Source organism: Molossus molossus, unplaced genomic scaffold, assembly GCF_014108415.1.
Source record: "Molossus molossus isolate mMolMol1 unplaced genomic scaffold, mMolMol1.p scaffold_m16_p_12, whole genome shotgun sequence".
In the NCBI taxonomy this organism is placed as follows: domain Eukaryota; kingdom Metazoa; phylum Chordata; class Mammalia; order Chiroptera; family Molossidae; genus Molossus; species Molossus molossus.
In genome coordinates, this window is record NW_023425347.1 from 33481532 (window position 1) to 33503192 (window position 21661).

A 21661-nucleotide genomic window follows, 5' to 3' on the forward strand; every position below is an offset into this window, starting at 1 on the left:
CGGGCAATTGTCTAAATACTTTTTTTTTTTTAAATCCTCACCCGAGAACATTTTTCCATTTTTTGTTCAGGTAAAGGGGGGGAGAGAGAGAGAGAGAGAGAGAGAGAGAGAGAGAGAAACATCGACGTGAAGGGAACACATTGAGTGGCTGCCAACCACACAAACAACCAGGGCCGGGACAAACTGCAACTGAGGTACGCACGCGCCCTTAGCCGAAACCGAACCCGGGTCTCTCTGGACTGCAGGCTGATGCTCTTAACCGCTGAGCCAAACCGGCCAGGGCATAAATACTATTTTAATGCTCAGTATTTTTGCATGGTACTGCCAAAATCATTTTTGTGATTTTTAAATGTTCACTTCACTGTTTACACTCAACCTCCCTTAAGCACACAGTGGGACTCAGCCTCTTTGTTAGAGCACAGCTCTAATATCCAGCTCTCATCCTGAACTGATCACAAGCTCATTACTTTCGGAGAGTAAATGATTCCAGAAACACATAGAGGAATCATCACGAAATAAAGAGACGAAAAGGCAGATCGAAATTAGGAGCTACCGACCTCTTCCTAAGAGTAGTTATTAAAGCATTAGGGTTTACATTTACAAAAGCAAAGATAACCTATTATACTATCATTTCTTTGGGGGTAAAATCTCAGGGTTGCAGATAATCCTCTTTCCCTGTATTAAAAATAATGAGAGGATTATCTCTTTCCTCCATTTACAGTTCTTACCCTCAAATCACTTTTCACTTAAGTAATTTTCACAGGAGGAGCAAAGAGGCAGACAGAAAGCTATAATGTAGCTTTTGGCAGGTTAAAACCAGAGGGACCAACCACAGCAAGTCCAAGGCACCAAGGCCAACACAGGTAATGCTCAGATAAATGGGCTAACATAGTAACAAACTTTCATCATTGTTTCTTCACTATTATTTTCATATATTAAGTCTCTCATTCAAATATTAATAATTTAAAAAGGTCAAATTACCCCTATTCCCTACCTTCTGAACAGTCTATGAATATAATCTATACTGCAAATATACACATTCATTAACATTTTAAACTTATCTTGAGTGCCCCAGAAACTTGATTTCTGACCTCTACTTCTTATAAAGTATCTAACATTAAAATATAAAGAAAATTTATTAAATTTGTTTATATTTGTATGTTCCCTTTAAAATTGGCATATACTGTAAAGCCATTACAATAATCAATGTATTGTGAATGAATTCTTTTTTAGACTTCATAGTTTTTCTAATTGTTTCTGTTTATAGCAAAATGTTTAATTCTATTAGCTTCAAACAATGTGATTACTGCTTCATTTTTTGCATATGTAAATGATACTTCTTGGCTTTAAAAATAAGATCTATTACAATGGAGACCCACAATTTCTTCATCTGTAAAGAGAAAACATGGTTTGCTTTTCTAGACTCTCTTCTTTCAGAAGACTCAAAATAAGCTTCACTTGTCTTTTGTTTGCTTGGATGAAGCAGGTACAAGGCAGAAGAGAAATGTCCCAATTTTACAGGCTAACAAACTATGATACTTTATAAAATGTATGACTTTCTTTAAAACACCTCACAGATTTGTGGTAATAAAACCATTTTTTAAAATCTACATTTCATCTGTTTGCACTGAGCCATGCCACTTTCTTAAACCTCAAATTGAATTGAATTTACATGAAATCACAAATAAATTCAGAAGATACAACCAACATCAAACGAACAGTAACAGTAATTTTCTCTAAAATTTCACAAGGGGAACCAAGTTCTCTGAAATCCAGAAAGACCAAGGACCTCAACTTAGTTACAATTTCTTTACTTATTACCATAGACAGTACCCCTCACCCCACCCAAAAAGAGCAGATTTCATTACAAGATAGTAAGAAGCTAAAAAAATTCCAGGACAAGGGGAATAGAGGAACTAAAAGATTAAACAGCAGTTTGCAGCCAACCACCTAGTAAATCCTTTCTTCCCTAAACCAAGGCTGCTTAGGAGTAAATGGTTTGCACCTCTCCTCCCCAACCAGAGGGTAAATAGCTTCAATCACCCTACTCATGGAGACAGATACCAGAAATTCAATTAAGTGCCATTTGCCAACCACACCCAAGGACAGACAAAGTAAGAGAATAAATCTCATTTTGGCACATCAGCATAAAGCTAATGAACATTCTACTGATTTTCCCCTCAGACCTCCCCTAAATGCCCAGCCTTTAAAACCCCTGAAAATGAATGTCCCAGTGCACTCCTTCCCAGGAGCATGCAATGCCTGTGCCTTTCGCACCCCACTCTTCCCCCACAGGCATGCCTCTCTAAACTCTAAGGGACCCTTGAGACTTGCAACCAGGGCAGCAATGGGCAGCAGCAGCCGGTCCTAGACAAACCCCCTGAACCTGTCCCCAAGGCCCCCTTTTCTCTGACTTCCCCGTGAGCCCACGCAGCCCAGCCTTGGCTCTCCTGCAGCTTCTTCTATGCTTTTCCGTGTTTCACTGTCCTAAGTGTATTTTTGCTGTGGTCAATAAATTCTTGCTTGCTTTTCTACACTTTGTCTCTTGACTTCAATCTTCCCTTCAAGCAGACAAGAACCAAGGTCTCGCCGTCTTTCCAATGACAGTTTCATGTCAGCAAACCAAAGAACGATTTCACGTTTGTGGGAAAAGCTATACTTTAAACGAGTTTTCAAGTGTTCTAAGTGTACTCATTGTTTCCTGGAAAACAGTTAAAAGGCATAACGACATTCTATGTAGACAAGAACTTAATTATGCAGCAATGGAGGGTTTGGGTTAACTCTGTAGTCAGTGGAAACCTAAGCCACAGTGTTCGTGCTCACTGTGCAGGCAGGCAAGGTACAGGGCAGGAGCTGACAACCTGCCCCCGCGGGGCAAGGCGAGGGGCAGCACACCCGCTTCCTTTTTCCTACCAAAGGACTGCTGGTGGCCGTGGGGCAGGGTGCTTATCGAAAGCTGGAAACGGACAGAGGGTAGAAATTGGAGAGCCACGGGAATTTCTCGGTTTTAACCCTTCCTTTCTCTTCAAAATGAAAAGAGCCTGTTGTTTCTGATTATGAAAGAAATACCTGCCTGCTTCTGAAAAAATAAATACAGAAAACTATAACAAAGAAAGTAAAACTCATGGCCCTGGCCGGTTTGGCTCAGCGGTTGGAGCGTCGGCCTGCGGTACAGAGAGACCCGGGTTCGGTTCCCGCTAAGGGCACGTACCTTGGTTGGTTTGTCCCCGGCCCTGGTTGGTCGTGCAGGTGGCAGCCACTCGATGTGTCCCTTCACATCGATGTTTCTCTCTCTCTCTTCCTCCCGCTCTATCTGAACAAAAAATGGAAAAATGTCCTCGGGTGAGGATAAAAAAAAAAGAAAGTAAAACTCATGTATAATTCTACCACCCAAAGATAATTACTCTTAATATTGTGGTGTATATCCTTCCAATTTTTTTTTCTATGCTTACACACACAAATATGTTTTTGATTGGGTATTTTTAGGGTAACCACTACAAAATTTGTGAAGGAAATGTGACTTCATAGGCTAAAAGAGGAGATAAAATGGAATTAAATAAAATGTTCACTTAAACCCAGAGAAGCAGAAATTTCTAAAAAGGGAAAAAATAAAGAGCAAATGAAGCAAATATAAAACAGTTACAAACATGGTAGATATCAGTTCAACCACATCAATCATCAATTTAAATGTGAATCAACTAAATACAGCAATTCAAAGAGGTAGATTGTCGGAGTATATTAGGAAACCAAAAAGACCAAAATATATGTTGTCTACAACAGACTCACTGTAAATATAAAGAGACAGGTTAAAAATAAAGGGAGAAACTGAGATCATGAGCTGTAAACTGCTTTGAGATTTATTTTTCTACCTTTTAAAAAAGACAGGTGCAGTGAAAAAAAACTATCTATTGAGATAGTCTATAAATTTCTGAATGTACATATAATTTTCCCAATATATAAAAACACTGTCCAATATTTCAAAATGTTGACCCATTTTATACTATATGAGGAATATAGAACTGTATATTATTTGAGCCTACAAATTAATAGATGAATACTTAACTTCTATTTTTGTGGATTTAAAAACTTAACATCTAATCTTTTTTGCTTGTATCTCACAAACAAATCTGCTAGTTGTAACATAACAGATTACCTATCTCTAGAAGGGGTTCTCCTTGTTTCTGAAAGCAGAGAAATATTAACAAATGTCCTTATTCTTACCTGAGATGTTATGTGTATGTACGTATATAGGTATATATTTAAATACAATTACTGTAGCACATTCCTTCTCAAATGTACACAGTTCAGTGTTCAACATGAGTTGCTAAACTTTTCTTCCTAGAAGAGCAATGAAATAATTTACTGATCTAGCAAGTTCATGTCCAGTCGCTATATGGTTTTCCTCTATTCTTCCTAAATTTAATGCCCAGCAAGGGCATGTTCCATTGCTACATGACTAGCACACTCGCACTAATCAAACCCATCTTGGAAGTGGCCTCTCCTAGACATATCAGACAGTCAACATTTAGGCTCAGACAATTTCACATGTTTTTAAAATGTATACACATATCCTGGTTCCTCGTGCATATACATTTTTAAACAGTACTACATTTGATTTTCTGAGGTTAGAAAAAAATGACTGTAAATTTCCCATTTTGAGATGATGCGGGAATCTTTGATCTCCACTACTGAGCTCTGTCAGCCTCCTTAGTTTATTTTGAGAAAGCAAATCCTTCCTGTTCTTTCTCAGGAAATGGAGGAACACATTTTTAGACTATGTTTTAATTTTACAGTTGAAATGGCTTTAGCTTTCTAACTATGTTTCACTTTGAAGAATATTTAATTATGTGGAGAAGTTAAGACATTCAGAAAGAAACTACAGCAGGGGGGTGGGGAGAGACAATTTTTCTCAGGCTTCAGCTAAAAGGGTAAATTTTTAAAAAATGTCTCACTCAAACTGTTACACCCTGTTTCTTCCTGGGAAGAATTTTCCAAGCATTAAGTTGTGTAATAGCTTAATGAGGAAAAAAAGAAATGCCCCAATTTCTCTCAAATATGTAACAGCATAGAGAAAGATGAGATGCTTAATTTTAAAAACCGTCCTGGCACCTGTTTGGGCTTGTCAAATAGTTACAGCGCCTGGCTGGTGTGGCTCAGTGGATTGGATGTTGTCCCGTGGGTTGAGAGGTCCTGGTTCGATTCCCAGTCAGGACACATACCTGAATTGCAGGCTCGATCCCCAATGGGGGGCGTGCAGGAGGCAGCTATCGATGTTTCTCTCTCACACAATGTTTCTATCTCTCCCTTCATTTCTCTCTACAAAAAAAAAAAAACACAAAACAATAAAAACATATATTTTAAAATTATTACTGCAATCTCTGGAACCACTCATGTGACCAGGATTCACCTTCATATCTAGCCACACCTCCAGGGCTTTAAGATGTCATTACCATCCCTGGCTGGTTTGGCTCAGCGGTTAGAGCGTTGGCCCGTGATCCAGAGAGACTGGGGTTCAGTTCCCGCTAAGGGCATGATCCTTGGTTGCAGTTTATCCCCGGCCCTGGCTGGGTCGTGTGGGTGGCAACCACTCAATGTGTCCCTTTCAGGTCGATGTTTCTCTCTCTGTCTCTCCCTCCCACTCTATCTGAACAAAACATGGAAAAAGAAAAAAAAAAAAAAAAAGACGTCATTCCCTGCTGGGCCAATGTGGCTCAGTGGTTGAGCATCAGCCAGTGCACCAATAGGTTGCAGGTTCAATTCCAGGTCAGAGCACATGCCCAGGTGGTGGGCCCAATCCCCAGTGTGGGCATGCAGGAGGCGGCCAATCAATGTTCTCTCTCATCGTTGTTTCTCTCTCTCTCCCTCTCCCTTCCTCTCTCTCTCAAATTCAATAAAAGAAAAAAAAAAAAAAGATGTCATTCCTGTTCCTAATAGGAGGCAGGGACAGTTAGAAGCTTTGAAGAGTAAACCTTCTGAGGGAAGCACATACCCAGGGAGAAGAGTGATGAAATGCTTCCAACTGCTTCTGATCTCTAAAGGGAAAGAGATGGGGGAAGAAACTTAAGGTGAGAGGCCGCAAATACGCTCAGCCTTCTCCAACTATTGAATTCTCTTCTACAACGTCACACACTTAACCAAGGGGGAGAAATAAACCCAGTGAAAACAAAATGCAATCATACAGGGGAACAAACAACAGAGATGATGAAGGCAAAGACCCTCATCACCACCTCTATGAAATGGCCTGCTGATGTCTCAGGCCGCCATGGCACACAGCAAACCCGCCCTGTCTGCACCTTGCACACCTCCTGGCACAGCCCCATGCTCCTGTTCCCCCTCTCCTGCCACACCTCCTCTCTCCCCATGCCAGGGCCGTCGGGCAGCGAACGCCTGAGCACGGTCTAGTGACAGCTGCCTGGGTCTCATGCTGTCAACTCCCCACAGGCACTGGCGTTACAGTTGCTCTCCGAAGAACTCATAAATGATAAATGACAGGACTCTAACCACGCTTATTCTTCCTTCCACTCATATTTGTCTAATGATGTGCACGCCTCACAGAAGTTCTGAGAATTACGAGAGACTTGAGAAGACACAAAGTGCAACTTCCTCCACTGAAAGAGGAGGAAGCAGAGTCTCGGGGACGCCCGCTGACTTCGCCCCTGACTTCCCCAGGCCATCCCCTGTTAGTGGAAGAACTAGGACTAGGGCTCCGGTTCCCTAAACTCCATCTATCTCTCCTCCTGCCCCCTTTCCCTCCCTCCCCTCCGAGCACAAGCACACCAGCTTCCTTAAATCACCATCTTAACATTTCAGGCAAGGCCTGTGTGTTTTATTTTAAAAGGTCACTTACAGTATTCATCTTCCTCTATCAGTCAGAAAACAAAACAAAACAGAAGAACCACCAGCACCTAATCCCCACTGACGAAACCCCAAGGGGGCCCTCAGTGACATATGACTATTACTCATCCTAAATCAATGAGCTCCTTTTTCCAAGTTAATTGTTACTAACTTTCAAATGTCTTCTCCAGGCCCCCTGACTCTCAGCGGATTTCATCTGCTCCTACTTTACTGAGGAAACACAAGCCATCAGGAATGAACTTTCTTGACTTCCTTCCCCTCCACTTGCACACTCATCTACTACCATACATATCATACATATCTTTATCATGTCTTCTCCTGTCCCAAAGGAATGAATGCTCCTTTCCTCTCCCAAGACAAACCCTTTGAGCACACTTACACTCCAGACCTCGGCCGTCCTAGCTTTTCTGGAACCTTACTCCATTAGTTATTCTTTTTTTTTTTTATCCTCACCCGAGGATATATATTTTTCCATTTTTTTGTACAGATAGAGTGGGAGGGAGAGAGAGGAAGGGAGAGAGAGAGAAACATCGACGCGAAGGGACACATCGAGTGTCTGCCACCCGCACGACCAACCAGGGCCGGGGACAAACTGCAACCAAAGTACGTGCCCTTAGCGGGAACTGAACCCGGGTCTCTTCGGACCGCAGGCTGACGCTCTAACCGCTGAGCCAAACTGGCCAGGGCACTCCATTAGTTATTCTTTCTTCTACCTTCAGTCACTCCAGTATTCTCAACCAGTCACCATTATGCACACAAAATACTCCTTCTTGGACAAATGTGTGCAAACTCACACACATACACAGTCCACTTGGTGCCCCTGAGACAGGCCAGTGAGCCAGGGCAAGTGGAACAGAGAAACTGAGACAGGTAGCTGAACAAACTGGCTGAGCAATTTACAGCGGATACAGGTCACAGCCCTAGAAATAACATCCAGGCCTCAGTTGTATTTCAGCACCAGACCCAGAAAAGCAGCAAAACCAAGCAGGCAACACCAGGACCAGCTGCAATGACTAACAACCTCCTGCCCTGGCACTGACCAGTCAGTGAGGAGCAGGACCCTGAAGGAGCTCACCTAGAAAACTGATGAATATTCTGTTGAAACCCTCCCCTGAGACCTCCCCTAAGATACCTGCCTGCAAGAGAGAGATAAAAGCCTCAAGACAAAGGAGTCAAGACAGGCTGTCCCTCCCAGGAGAATGCCTCCCTCCTACTCCTCCCCCACAGGCATGCATCTCCTAGACTCTAAGGGACCCCGCGAGGCTTGCAACCAGGCTTGCAACCTGGGCAAACCCCCTGAACCTGTCCCCAAGGCCTCCTTTCCTCTGACTTCTTAGTGAGCCAAAGCAGACCAGCCTAGGCTCGTTTCTCCAGCCCTTTCTTGTTTCACTATCCCCAGCTTTAATAAACGTCCTCTGAAATTCCCCTGGACTCACAATGTGAAACTTCCTGCACGAAGTCAAAAACCCACACACAGTCAAGAACCGTCCCCAGGCAGACCCACCAAGAGCCAGGTCCCCTTTCCTGTTAACACCCCCACTTCTCAACTCCTACTTTTTCCTCACCCATGAGATCCAGATTTAGACTTTGGAACTCTCTGACTACCAACTGAATGCTTAATTGCCAAACCCAGTCTCTCATTTCAATCCCTACTCCACCTGACCTTCCTAGGGTCTCCGACAGAAATGATGGCTGTTCCCTATTTACTACCTGGGCTATTCAGTAAGTTGCTTACACAAGCTTTAGATAAACAGCTTTTCTGTAAAGTAACAATATTTACTTAAGGGAGTATTGTAAAGACTACATGGAATTTATTCCATTCATTATTCTCTCTTCCACTTTAGCCTCTCCAGTATTCTCAACCAAAATATAAGGAAACACAAGAATATATGGAAACAAACAAAAACTCACCCTGGTGCTCCCTATTACTACCACTTTTGTTTGTGGGTTTTTCTGATCCTCATTCTCTTTCCTCTTCTTTTTCCTGCTCAGAATGTGCTCCTCTGGCCATCTCCCCTGGTAGACCTCAACTACATTCATGGCTACAACCAACCATCCGTTTCAGTCACTTCCCAATACATGTGTCCAGCCCTCCCTTCTTTCCTGGGGCCTAGGCCTCTCAAGATGGGCTGAATCCCCCAGAGGCACCCCAACTTTACTTCAATCTGAACTCACTATTCTCTCTCCAAACTTGCTCCTCTTACGTTTCCCACACCAGTGACACCTCACATAGGGGATCTTCCCAACCAGAGTCATCTTTCTCCTTCCGCCCCTCACTTTCCATCTCATCAGTCATTTCTCTCCCACGTAATTCTCAAATCCACTCCCTCCTTTCCCCCCACTACTATCACCTTAGCTCCCGTCTTCACTATTTCTACCTGGATTATGTTAATAGCCACTGGATTTCTCCTTGCTTCCTTTCACATGATCTCAAGACAGTAACGTGAGCATCAGTTTCACCTTTGATGGCTCCACAATTCTCTCAGGAAAAAATTCACACTGTCTGGCCCTGGATAAGGCTGGACCAAGAATCTGTACCAAGAGGCGCCTCCAGCCTCTTCTCCCCCGGCACCATGATCTCCTGCTTTTCCCATCCTCCATGCTCCTCAAACACTGAGCAATTCTGGGCTCTGAACCTGGGCTGTTTCTTCTGTCCCCCTCACCCCCACCCCCATTAAACCCGACAAAAAATCCTATCCTGTCCCTTCAATATTCAGCACCAAAATCCCTTCCTCCTATATGAATTATTTCCTTACTAACAAGATGATACATCACTCCCTTTGTACCTCACTCTCCATTACTATTTACCACAATGCATTGCTGTAAAGTGCCTCACAGTCTAAATCCAGTTAATGATTTATGTGTCTATCTTCTGGGGTCAGGCACTGTGTCACAGACACATTGTATCTTCAGAACTTAGCACAATGACTGGTACACAGCAGGTAGGAGGAAGAGAGATAAGGGAACTAGGATTTAAGTTTAGAGTTCAGCAAATGTCTGCCTAACAAATGAAGTAGCCTGGCTGTCAATTATATCAGAATAATTGAATAAGAGAGAAGGCTGCTAAGACAGGTGGATCTGACAGCTGTGAGGTGAGCACAGAGGAACCTGAATGAGAAATGGAAAACATCCGCCCTGATGAAGTCTTCTCACGAGTATGTAAGTTCAGTCAGGTCAGTAGCTGAGGCTGTTACACTCATACTCAGGTGGATACCTAATAAATCCTGTTTAATGCACAAAAGGAGAACAATTCCAACAGCCCAAGGACATTGTTCTTATCTGCCTAAACAGGGTTTGGACTCGAGAACATTCTACCTTACAATTTTATCACACTTTGTGCAAACTTTGTAAACTTTAGTAGTTAGACTGCAACCCTCTCTCTCACATCCACAAAGTATCTTAAGAACCGCAAACAAAAGAAAAGTAAAATCCAGTCTATCACCAATATAATTCTGGAACCCATGGCTAATGGGTAACATCTCTGGCTTTAGATGAACCATGTCATGCAATATCTATTTTGAGACCACCATTTGTCCCCCATAATAATTTCAAACTTACTTATAATAATAAGCCATGTTATATATAGCATGGTTTCATCCCATTTCATAAACTAAGGAAAAAGTACACTGTATTAAATAAGGTGACTAGCATTCAGTGTGACATAAATTGGAAACTGGAGGAGGAATGAGACCCAGTGGACTGAGTACAGAGTGGGGAAAAGTAAACTTGGAGAATCCAAGCTGAAACTGGCAATGTTTTCCCATTAATAAAGAGACATCTATAATTAACAGGCTTTCAAGAGTATTCAGCCATGTATTACGGCATCACACCTCATAAAACATTCATTCAAAAGCCATCCCAGGAAGGCACATCCCAGCTCGATAAGCACATACAGAGAACCGAGGAAGAAAGAGAAGCCTTTGAAGTGGGACCCCCACTGTGCTCCACAGATGACCAGTGTGAAAGGCAGACACAAATGCTAAAAAAGCAAAGGAAAATAAAACAGCATTAAAATGAAATGATGTTACTAAATAAATAAATGAAAGTCTCAGAGAAGTAAACACATTTCTAGAAAATATGTTTGCAGATGGAAAGAGTTAACACAGATGCAAACCAGGGCAAAGGAATCTACCTGAAATAATCTTAAAATATTTTTGAACTTTTAAATTATATCGATCATGCTAATAAAAGCAAGTAATATAATAATGTACATATAATAAGATTAAAACATAGTTCAAAGCCACAGTAATTTAAAAAGTATATCAGTGACTCAGGAATACACTTATATGCCACGTGAACAAACTAGAGATCTCAGAAAGCGATCGGTTTAAATGTGCTAGATGTAGCACCAAAAATCTGTGATGAATGGATTACTTGATAAATATTGGTGGAGAAACTAGCTCACAAAATGACCAGTTTTTTAAAATAAAAAATGGATTTACTGCTCTTAGCTTAAATTTCAAATAGTTTAAAAAAACCAAATAAGAGTAAACCTATAAAGCTAAACAAGTGAGGAGACTATATTGCGAGTCCAGAATAGAAAAGGATTTCTTAAATAGCTTAAAATGCATAGACCGCAAATTTAAAAACTGATGGGTTCAACTACATTAAAATGAAAGATTTGCCCAGTCGCTGTGGCTCAGTGGTTGAGCACAGACCCATGTGCCAAGACGTTGCTGGTTCGATTTCCGGTCAGGGCACATGCCCAGGTTGTGAGCCCAATCCCCAGTGGGGGGCATGCAGGAGGCGGCCAATCGATGTTCTCGCTCACATTGATGTTTCTCTCTCTCTCTCCAAAAAGTAAAATAAAAATAAATCAATAAAGTTAAAGATTTGTGGTTGTTAGTTAATGAAATGCACCACAGACAAAGTTATCAGGCAAGTGACATACTAACAGAAAATATCTACAATACCTGAAGGTAACAAGAGAATAATTTCTAGAACATACAGGAAACATCACAAGAATTCTTTTAAGGAACTTCTTACAAGAAAAAGGCAGGAGACCCAATTCACAGAAAAGGAAAACTAAATTAAGTAAATGAAGAGATGCTCAAGCTTACCTGTAATAAAAAAAAAATGCAAAATTAAACTATGAGGTACAATTAACATCTATCAAATTGGCTAAAATCAGAAAATTTGTTAATAAAAAAAGGAGTCATCATGTAGTATTCATTTGAGAACATAAACCTGACAACGATCTGCACAGTTCCTAATACAATTAGTTCGCTCATCTCCACAGATCCAGCAATACTGCTTTGGACAATACTGTCTCAAAAACCCTGGCCGGTTTTGCTCAGTGGTTAGAGCATCAGCCCGCAGACCACAGGGTCATGGGTTCGATTCCCAATCAAGGGCACATACCTGGATTGCAGGTTTGATCCCCAGCCCTAGTCAGGTTCAAGTGCAGGAGGCAACTAGTCAATGTCTATCTGTCTGTCTGTCAGTCTGTCTCTCCCTCCCTCTCTTTCTTCCTTCCACTCTCTCTAAAAATCAATGGAAAAAATATCCTCAGGTGAGGATTAACAACAAGAAAATATATTGCCTCAAGAAACTCACCGACTGATTTCAATATACCTAGGCTCCTTAAGAAACAAATACATATTGCATGAAAGCCAAAAGTGTTCACAAAAAGGTTCACTCTACAGGTCTCTATTCCTAAAGTCTGCATATTCTCTGCGGTTTTAACTGAACCTTTGCTGAAAAGATGGGTAAGACTAAACAACATGTTACAATTTCTCTTTATAGTTGAGCATAAGGACAGAGAATGAAGTAGATGTAGTGAGGGGAATATTTTATTTTTTTTAATTTTCTATTAAAAAAATTTTTTTTTCTTTATTGATTTTAGAGAGGAAGGGAGGGAGAGAGAGAGAGAAACATCAATGATATTGATGAGAGAGAACATTGGATGGCTGTCTCCTACATGCCCCTCACTGGGATTTGGCCCACAGCCTGGGCATGTGCCCTGACCAGGAACCGAACTGGCGACCTCTTGGCGCATGGGTTGATGCTCAGACGAACAGTGAGGGGAATGTTTTAGCGTGTGGACTAACAAACCTGGATCCGAGTCCATGTAATTTGGATACATTACAATCTCCTTATCAGGGTGATAACTTTTTAGTTATATAAATGTCTAATCACTAGGTTGTATATTGGAAACTAATACTGTATGTCAACGGTAACTGAAAAATTTAAAAATTAATAAATTTAAAAAAAAAAGATAACCACAAAAAAAAAGTTACACTCTCTGCCTGCGTTAGTTTCATCATCAATAAAACAGGGATATTACGTACCCTGCACAACACCAGAATGATCAGAGATAATCCATATAACCTGTCTAGCACATACAAGGTGTTCAATAAGTAGGGAGTAATTTTTTTTTTACCAGAAAAAAAGAACATCATTCACTAACCCTAATAAATTTTGGTGCCCTGCCTACCCCATCTTAAACAGAACACCCAACCCACAGCAACAGGCACAAAAACCAGAGATTGATTCATTATGAATTTATATGTCAGTTTTTTCCACTGCAGAATAGGAATAAATAGTCTCCCTCCTTCCATGCAGTTATTGAAAACTGAAAAGGTGATGGTGGGGAAGCCTCTGTTAGCATCTGGGAAATAAATACAAGGCTGCCGGTGGTAGTAGCTGTCACAGTGGTGATTCTGCACATGCTGTCAGAGTCCTGACTCCACAAACATAGGGAAGGGATGTGCACAGAAGTATCGTAGGGAACATGCTCTTTCGAGAAATGCCGTTCCCATGACTGAGTAACTGCAAGACCCCCAAGCTGACCATGAAAATCAACCAGGAAACCAGAGCAGAGCCAAAGTCAGGTCTTTACACATCATGTATTTAATGTACAACGAAGAGGAAAAATTGCACCTGAGAATCTTTATAACCCACTGGCTAACACACAGCACATTTTACAGCACCTCTTCAGTATCTTCAGCAGGGAGCAGTTGTTTTACTTTTGTCCTAACTTCCAACCTGAGGACTTCAGGGTCCTGGCAGAGGTCTACAGACTGAATGTGTCTCACACCTATGTGTACTTCTATTTTACAAACCCAGAAAGATGCTGTGGTCATTATTTACAATATATATTTAGTTGAGTGATATTAAATAGTCACTTTGTCATTAAGTATTAGCAATCATCAGAAATAAGAAGTAAAACACCAAGCAAGTCAAAATCTTTGAAATCTTTGCTTATTAAATAAAAGTTTCCTGATTTTTATAATGGTGAGAACCACTGCTTTCAAGTTTACAATGTTCAACTGAAGATAATTTCTATTTTATAATAAATATGAAGGAAAAAGAGAGAGGAATTTGAAGAAATGAAAATCCTAACACATTTCCACTCCTAGTCCTCTCTTGGCCATACACTTTTCCTTGGCATTTAACATCAAAGCTAGTTACCCTCTCAATCTTCATTTACAAGTTACTGCAACTGTCCAAAACAGAGAGAAATGGCAGTGTATTGTATTAAGAAAATATACATATCATTACATTCCTCACTTATAAAAGAAAGGTCACACAATATATCTCTGTTTCTTCTCCTCTACTTTCTCCTCCTTCTCCTGGTGTTTAACACAATTTTATAAAGGGGAGGTTATAGATCACTATAGATACTCCAATTGTTGAAGAGAAAATAAATATTTTATTCAGCACTTTCCAGTCCAGTGAAAATGTACCACAAAGTTTAAGTTATATCCTTCTCATTACAACATAAACCCCCTAGCCTACATAAAGAGACCCTCAACTTTAAGTACTGCAAAGACAGGAAAAAATAAACTTCTTTTCATCTGAGAAACGTCACAAAAAATATTTAATACTATATAATTAAAGGTGCACATGGGTTTGCCAATGACTTTCTGTAATATCAGCCTTTGTGTGGGTTACCCTGAATGAGGGTGGGAGTTGGGAAGTTATGTATAGTGGTGGTATGGCATATACGTAAAATAGGTAGGTGTGGGAGCATCATATACACCATTTCTTAATTTATTATTTCTTTTCTGGAATGTAAATTGTCCTAAGGATAAACTAACAGTGTTGTTGTTTTTTTATTACAAAAAGTTGAAATGTGCTAATCTGACCCTTCAAAAAGATACTGTTCACTAAGGCCTGAATAAGATATCTGTAAATTAAAATATGCCATTAGAATTTTGACAGCTGGAAAAAAAACGAGACTTTTGTTCAAGCCCCAGCATCTCTATTTACTAATATGACCATGGACAAGTCACATTTTATCAACCTCAGTGTCCTCTCTATAAAATGAAGCAAATGAACCCTATTTAACCAGACGGTTATAAGGAGTAACACATTATAAATGAGCTATAGAAAATGTGTTCTGTAAACACAAAATGAGAATCTAAGGACTAGTTGTTATTATTATTCCTGGGTTATTATTTAATTACTATTAAATTCTGCTAAAGTACGAGTAAATCCTATCCCTAAATAGATGACAGCTTTGGAGGGTCACAAAGACTGTTCCATTTTATCTTGAAACAGAGTGAGAGATGCTGAAGATGGTCCTCAAATAAATGAATGAACCAGAGAGCCAGGTGTATACCTAGGTATAAAACAGAGGCAAAATACTATGGTTGTACAGGTCTTTCAATAGCCTCGCTTAATGACAAGTTTTCACTTTTAATCTCATGATGTATTTGGCAAGAGAAGAGGCATAAACATAAACAGTTTATGATTAAATTCAAATTTAGGAGGCCCATGTCTATGTACCTAGAAAGAGACAAAATTAATTGCTCAGTTCTCATAGTGTATCTTGGCTACTTACTGCTAACACAATTATGCCAATTATTGATATTATCACAAATGCTCAAAGCAGCTGCATTTTAAAAGAGATTAAAGTTCTGAAGGACTATTGGAATAATAGGATCTTATCATTCAAATTACCTCCATACTGCTTATAGAAAAAAAAAAAAAAAAGAAAGAAAGAAAATGAAGGGAGGGAACAGTACAAATCTACCAGGCTATCTAACTACAAAAGATTTTCCTTTCAAAGCAAAAATTATGTAGGCAAAAGATTTTATTATAAAATGTCCAGGTTAGAATGGTATAGTCAGCATTCAACATCATGAATTTAAATATCGCAGCTAACCCTGCTTCCTGAGGAAGCTTGTTGGCCCAATAAGCTGAAGGAGCTTGTAGTACTGTCATTATGCACATCCTCCCTGATACAGAAAGAAACCCTTCTTTGCAGATGCTCACTTTCCTTCCTACAGGTCATTTGTTCACATCCCTTCCTCCAAAGTAGTGTAAGAAGATGCTACTTGCTTTAACATTGTTCAAATATTTAATTTGAGGCCATATAGTCTTCTCATCAAACTGATTCTTCTCAGCCATCCCACCTCCCTTAGGGTCCCTCCAGTTTCACCAGGTGGATTAATATAAGTGGGGAAACAAGCTGGACTTTCATAGGGGGAGAAGTCCCTCTGACTTAGTCTGCAGAGACAGGACCTGCAAGGGAAATGAAGCAGCAAAAAGTCTGTGCATAAAACCAACCTTTTCTCTAGCTTTTTATTTTCAACCAATGAACATCTGAGATGGAGCAAGCTATGGATGTGAAATCATAATCCAGCTAGTGAGTTTCAGAAAAGTCATTCTCAATTTTACTCTGATGGAAAAATGGAATGGAATGTATAAAGACGCCTGGCTCCTACCTTTAAAAGTATCCTCTGTCTCCGCAAAGGAGCCTGGCTAAGAAACCACAACTGGAGTTAACAAGCCAGACACCAGACTAAACACCTCAGAACTAGCTGTCCCTCATTCCTGGTCACTACCTTTCCGGTGTGTGTCTGCATCATTAATGCCCTCAGTTCCTGGCTCTCCCAAAATAGACAGCAAAGAGCGGGACTACTCTGTTTCACCAGCTGAAGATGTGGGATTTCTGAGCCTGGACACCAAGACTCTTGCTCTCCCTTCCACCTTACACTTTGCCTACAGCTCGTCCTCTTTCCTTCCTAGGATCCCACCTCTCATGACACTCACACGGCTCTTAATAACACCCAAGCCTCCCAGAACATTTATGGAGATAAGCCCACGCCAACGAGTGGGGAACAAAGAGCCGCTGCTTCAGGCAGCAGGAGGAGGAGGAAGAGAGGACAGCTGGGGCTCCTGGACACAGACAGCCCAGCCTGAAAAGCTCCTGCTTAGTAAGCTCGGGCAGATCCCGCCTGGGGTCAGCACCCCAGCGGGCGGGCGCTGCCACAGTTTGGCAGAAATCCCTGGGGGAGAAAGCAGTACGTGGGGCGCAACCAAGAAAATGCACCCAAATCAGGCTGCAGCGCAAAGCTGGAGATGCGGCTCAGCAGCTCTGGGCACTCGGGGCGCCGGAGGCCAGTGACAGCCCAGCGCCGGCCCACAGGCTCCCCAACCCAGCTGGCCCCACGCACCTGGACCAGGCGGCCACCCTGCTCCCTCAGGGCGCTCTCCGGGGACTCGGCTTCCGGTGGGCTCCGCAGGCTGGAACCCACGGCGACACGGAGACTTCACTCCTCCATCCTGGGACCCGGCAGCACGTTACAGACAGCCGTGCACTTCCTGTTTGAAAACACAGGGGAGAGAAAGAGCGAGACCCGAGTGTTGGCAGGGTGGAGGGAGGGGCGCAGACCAATAGGGAGGGAGCCTGAGGGGGCTGCGGGCTGCATAACCTCCGCCCTCCTCGCCATGGTGGGCACCAGGCGCTGGGTCCTGCCACACCAGCGACCCGCGAGCTGGCTCCCCAGGGCCCGGCCTCCCCCTGCCGGCGGCCTCGCCACCAGCCCAGCGCGCAGGCAGCCCTTCCGTTTCCAGCCGTTTCCAGCCCGTGCCGAGGTCTCCCCTCCCCACATGTACCTAAGTCAACCTCACTACACGCTTCCTCCCCTCCCGGTGCCCGGTGCCTGGAGTGCAGTCTGCCTTCGTTTTCTTCCTTTCCTCTCCTCGCCACCCCCGCCCCTGAAAAAATACCGCCTCGGGGAAGGTATAAAGACAAGACTGAGCCTTTGCAGGGGAGTGGAGAATGGATTTATGCAACATTCACATCCCAGTATATCCCCTCCAGCCCCTCTGCCGTAAGAGCTTCAGGATGAGAAATTACTTGTCTTACATCTGGCTGACTCAAGAGAGTGTGCACACAGCAGCCAGAAACTTGGCGGGGGGGGGGGGGGGGGGGGGGGGGGGTGTCCGGGTTCCTGGGATCTCTCCTAGTGGGATCCTCTCTCTCACAGTCCTCTAACACTTCACAGATACCAATGTCACACAAAAGACCATCGTGTAGTACATTCTTCCAGAAAACAAGAACTTCTCTGTGCATGAATCACAAAGCAGTTCCAAAGTTCGGGGCTTATGTTCATTTTGTTAACCTCTGACTCAGGTGAACTTCAGGGTAGTGTTTTAAAAAAATAAACAGATGGTTTAGAAGCTGCCATAAGCAGAGTGTGCCAGCTCTAGGAGTTTGTATACGTGTTCAATGCCAGGGTTCTGGGCTCGCAGGTGTGGAAGGCTTCACCTGTACCCCGAGTAGCCTTGCACACACATGTATCAGGTTACAGGACTGGCTCTAACAAACAGCTCCTTTATCATCCAGCCAAGGGCTTAACTAAGTTATTCATGTCTCAAAACTCAACAAGGAGAACAGAATATAAAGGTTGATTATTCTACATAAAAAAGCTAAATTGTGACTGAAATAAAAACTGATGGTCATAAAGCTCCTACTCAGTGCTAGAAGACATCTATTTTACTCTCCTCTTTGTCTAAACATGTCCCAACAGATCTGCAAAAGTCCTACTCTCATATTCCCCATTGAGAAAAAAGAGTTAGAGAACTTCAGTAATTGTCCCAGTGTCCCAGCTACAAAGTGGTCAAATGAAGAGCTGAGTAACAGGTCTTTCCTAAGTATAAAATCTGGGCCATTTCCTCTACACTGTGCTAATTCTCGAAACAACAGTGAATTCTGGGAGAAAAAGCAAGCCCAGTGACTACCTGTGATCCATTCCTTTATCTCTGAATGATCCTGAAATTTACATGCTATCATTCCGTAGGAGTTAGATTCCTTACCCACCTGAATGAATAATGTGTACCTTGATTACTCGAGCAGAGGACACTGTGCTCTTTCTCATTATCTGCTACTGGCTCTGTCAGCCTTTTCAGAATTACTCGGTGGCAAAAGTTCAGAAGGTTCTAGGATAGCTACTCATATGCCAAGGTACAAAGTCTGTCCAATTTAGAACCCAATCAGCTGACTAATATTTGTTTCTTGAATTCTTTTTCTCTAATTGAGCCTTTTTAAGAAGGCAAAAACAAAAAACACAAAACGTGTGGTCTCAACTGAAATTGTCGAAATTTTCTCATTTTCCATTTCCTTCAGGTTTAGCACTTAGTTTACACTCACTTGTTAGTACCATGCTGTTATTATCCTGACAAGCCACAAAACAGACCACTTATTAAAAGATGATTAAGAATCTTGGCAATGGTGAGACCCCAGACACTTGAAGAGAGTGAGGGAGTGCTTCTGCCTTATCTCCAGGTGAATGCATCTCACGTGCCCTTCTCCATCACCTCACTAAGCAGCATGGGCTTGAAATGGTAGGGCGTGCAGGTGAAGGGCAAGGGCAGGTCTTGTGTGAAGGAAGGGGCTGAGAGGGGGCAGAGATGCATTCCCATCCTTCACACATGCACAGTCTAATGAGGGCTTATTACTAAAACTCCCCCAAGGTTCTTAGCATCCTTCTGGGGTTTAAGCTGCTGCCACCTTTATCTCACTCCCTTTCTTACCCTGCACCTCTCAACTCTTCATCTCTTTTCAAAAACTTAATGCTTCTTCCTCCAGCACTGCCACTTCTTCCCCACAAGGAAGGCATTTAGCTCAAAACTTCTCTTCTTTCTCATTTAATACATGCTGTCTCATTTAATAATTACCATGTTTTTAAAAATGCAACTCTATTTTAAAAAAAACCTTTTGGTATTCCTGCCTTCAAGAGCCTAGAAGAAAAACTTCTGCAGACAAATAAGACTCTTAAGAAAAAGCAAAGGAAACATGCTTAAATTAACCTGTATGAATCCCAAAGTTCATAGTTAGGGTAATACATCAATCCTAAAATTGCATCAGTTTCTGACACGTTTCCTCACCACCACAGAATCCAAGCATTGTATCGTACCTTCCCATGGCTTATTTATTCTCCTACCCCTTCTCTATTTCATGGGGAAGTGTTTCTGCCTTACCAGTATTGAGTAGAAAAATAAAACATCAAACTCACAACCTCATAAGAAGAGAAAGAAATATGCTCCCAAGTAAGCACAAATGATACCACAAAAGACAAAGCTGATTCTGGAAGAATAACCATTTTGAAAGTCTCCATTCCCTGAGTACCACAGTCCATGGATGAAGACAGCAACATTGTGAAACCAATTTTAGAGGCTCCAAATCAAGTGACAAGAGAGAGCTTTCCTGAGGACCAACAGGTGTGGAAGAAGAGGTCATAAACTCATGCTGCTTCGCTTTCTTCATCTTAGAAAGACCTTCCTTAAGTGATTAAAAATGTTTGCCACAAGTTTTCTCTGTGTGAGGGTTCGTGGTCATTATTATGGTTAGATTTTACAAACAAAAATGGAAAACAACGAACTGTCTGGTGACCTAAGAGACTGCTTCTCTGTACCAGCAGCTTTCACATTAGTGCCCCTGTCTCTGTCTTCACTTCCAGGGTAGCTCGTGCAACAGGCTTTCCTGGATGGAGGTCTCTAGCACTCATATTCATCTCCTGGCCTCTGCAAAACCTGGGCCATGACTTTTAAGGAAGATGTCTTCAGAGCCAACTGGCTGGCTTGACTGATATTTGCCCACAGAGGGTTATTAACCACCTTTGAGGAGCCAGAGTGTCATTTCTCATGGCAAAACTGTAGCAAGGAGTGTAAGTCATATTATAAAAATCTGCCTGCACCCTGGCCAGTGTGCTCAGTGGTTAGAGCATTGGTCCATGCATTGAAAGGTCTCGGGTTCGATTCCTGATCAAGGGCATGTACCTGGGTTGCAGGTTCAAACTCTGCCCCAGTTCAGGGTGTCTGCAGGAGACAACCAATCGATGTCTGTGTCTGTCTGTCTGTCTGTCTCTCTCTCTCTCTCTTCTTCCCCCTCCCTCCCTCCCTCCCTCCCTCCTTTTCACTCTCTCCAATGGAAAAACTATCCTCAGGTGAGGATTAACAACAACAAAAAAATCTACCTGCAAGATGGAAAAGAGTTTCTTGGTTTGGAGCAAGTTGAGAAGGAACGCACTTAGAGCAACCCACAGCAGGACTTGGAAGACCCAGCTACAAGGTAGAAACACAGCACCAGGGTGGTGCCAGGCCTGAGCTTGTATGTCCCTCAGCTGCTCAGTGCCTCAGTTTCCTCAGCTTCCAAATACACATGCAAACTCACCCATGCTGCACAGAATTGGTGACATTTATATAGGTCCCTCACATGCCCTGCCTCACTGAATTCTCAGCACTGCCTTTGCAGGAAGGAGTCATCTGATAGGAGAAGCAGCAGAGCTCACAGATGTTAAGTCATTTTTTTCAAAGCAGTAGGTGATAGAGCTAAAACTCACCCTGGGTCTGTTCTTCCTCATTTTAATTGAAGAGAAATGAGTGGGTGCATTTTGGCTGTAGATGTATTATTCTGTGCTGCACATCTTTTACTCAGAAGAATTTCACTTTTAAAACACAACTTGTAATGAGCTCTTTCAACTGCATCATGTTACTTCATCACCTTGCCAGATTTCTGTAAAGTAAAACTATAAACATGTACTTTGCAACAGGCCAACTGATTTTAAGCCCT

General features: G+C 42.2%; 1 protein-coding gene across 3 annotated transcripts in view; it reads right to left on the reverse strand.

The window, feature by feature from the left end:
- LRRC8D (leucine rich repeat containing 8 VRAC subunit D) overlaps positions 1-21661 on the reverse strand; it is a 121830-nt gene that overhangs the window by 81985 nt on the left and 18184 nt on the right. For 2 of the 3 annotated variants that reach the window (XM_036255367.1, XM_036255368.1), the window contains exon 2: positions 17262-17409. The gene's annotated coding sequence lies outside the window, so the exon portion shown is untranslated. Of the gene's footprint in view, positions 1-17261; positions 17410-21431; positions 21591-21661 lie in introns of those variants that run through there. The other variant, XM_036255366.1, reaches the window with a different exon arrangement.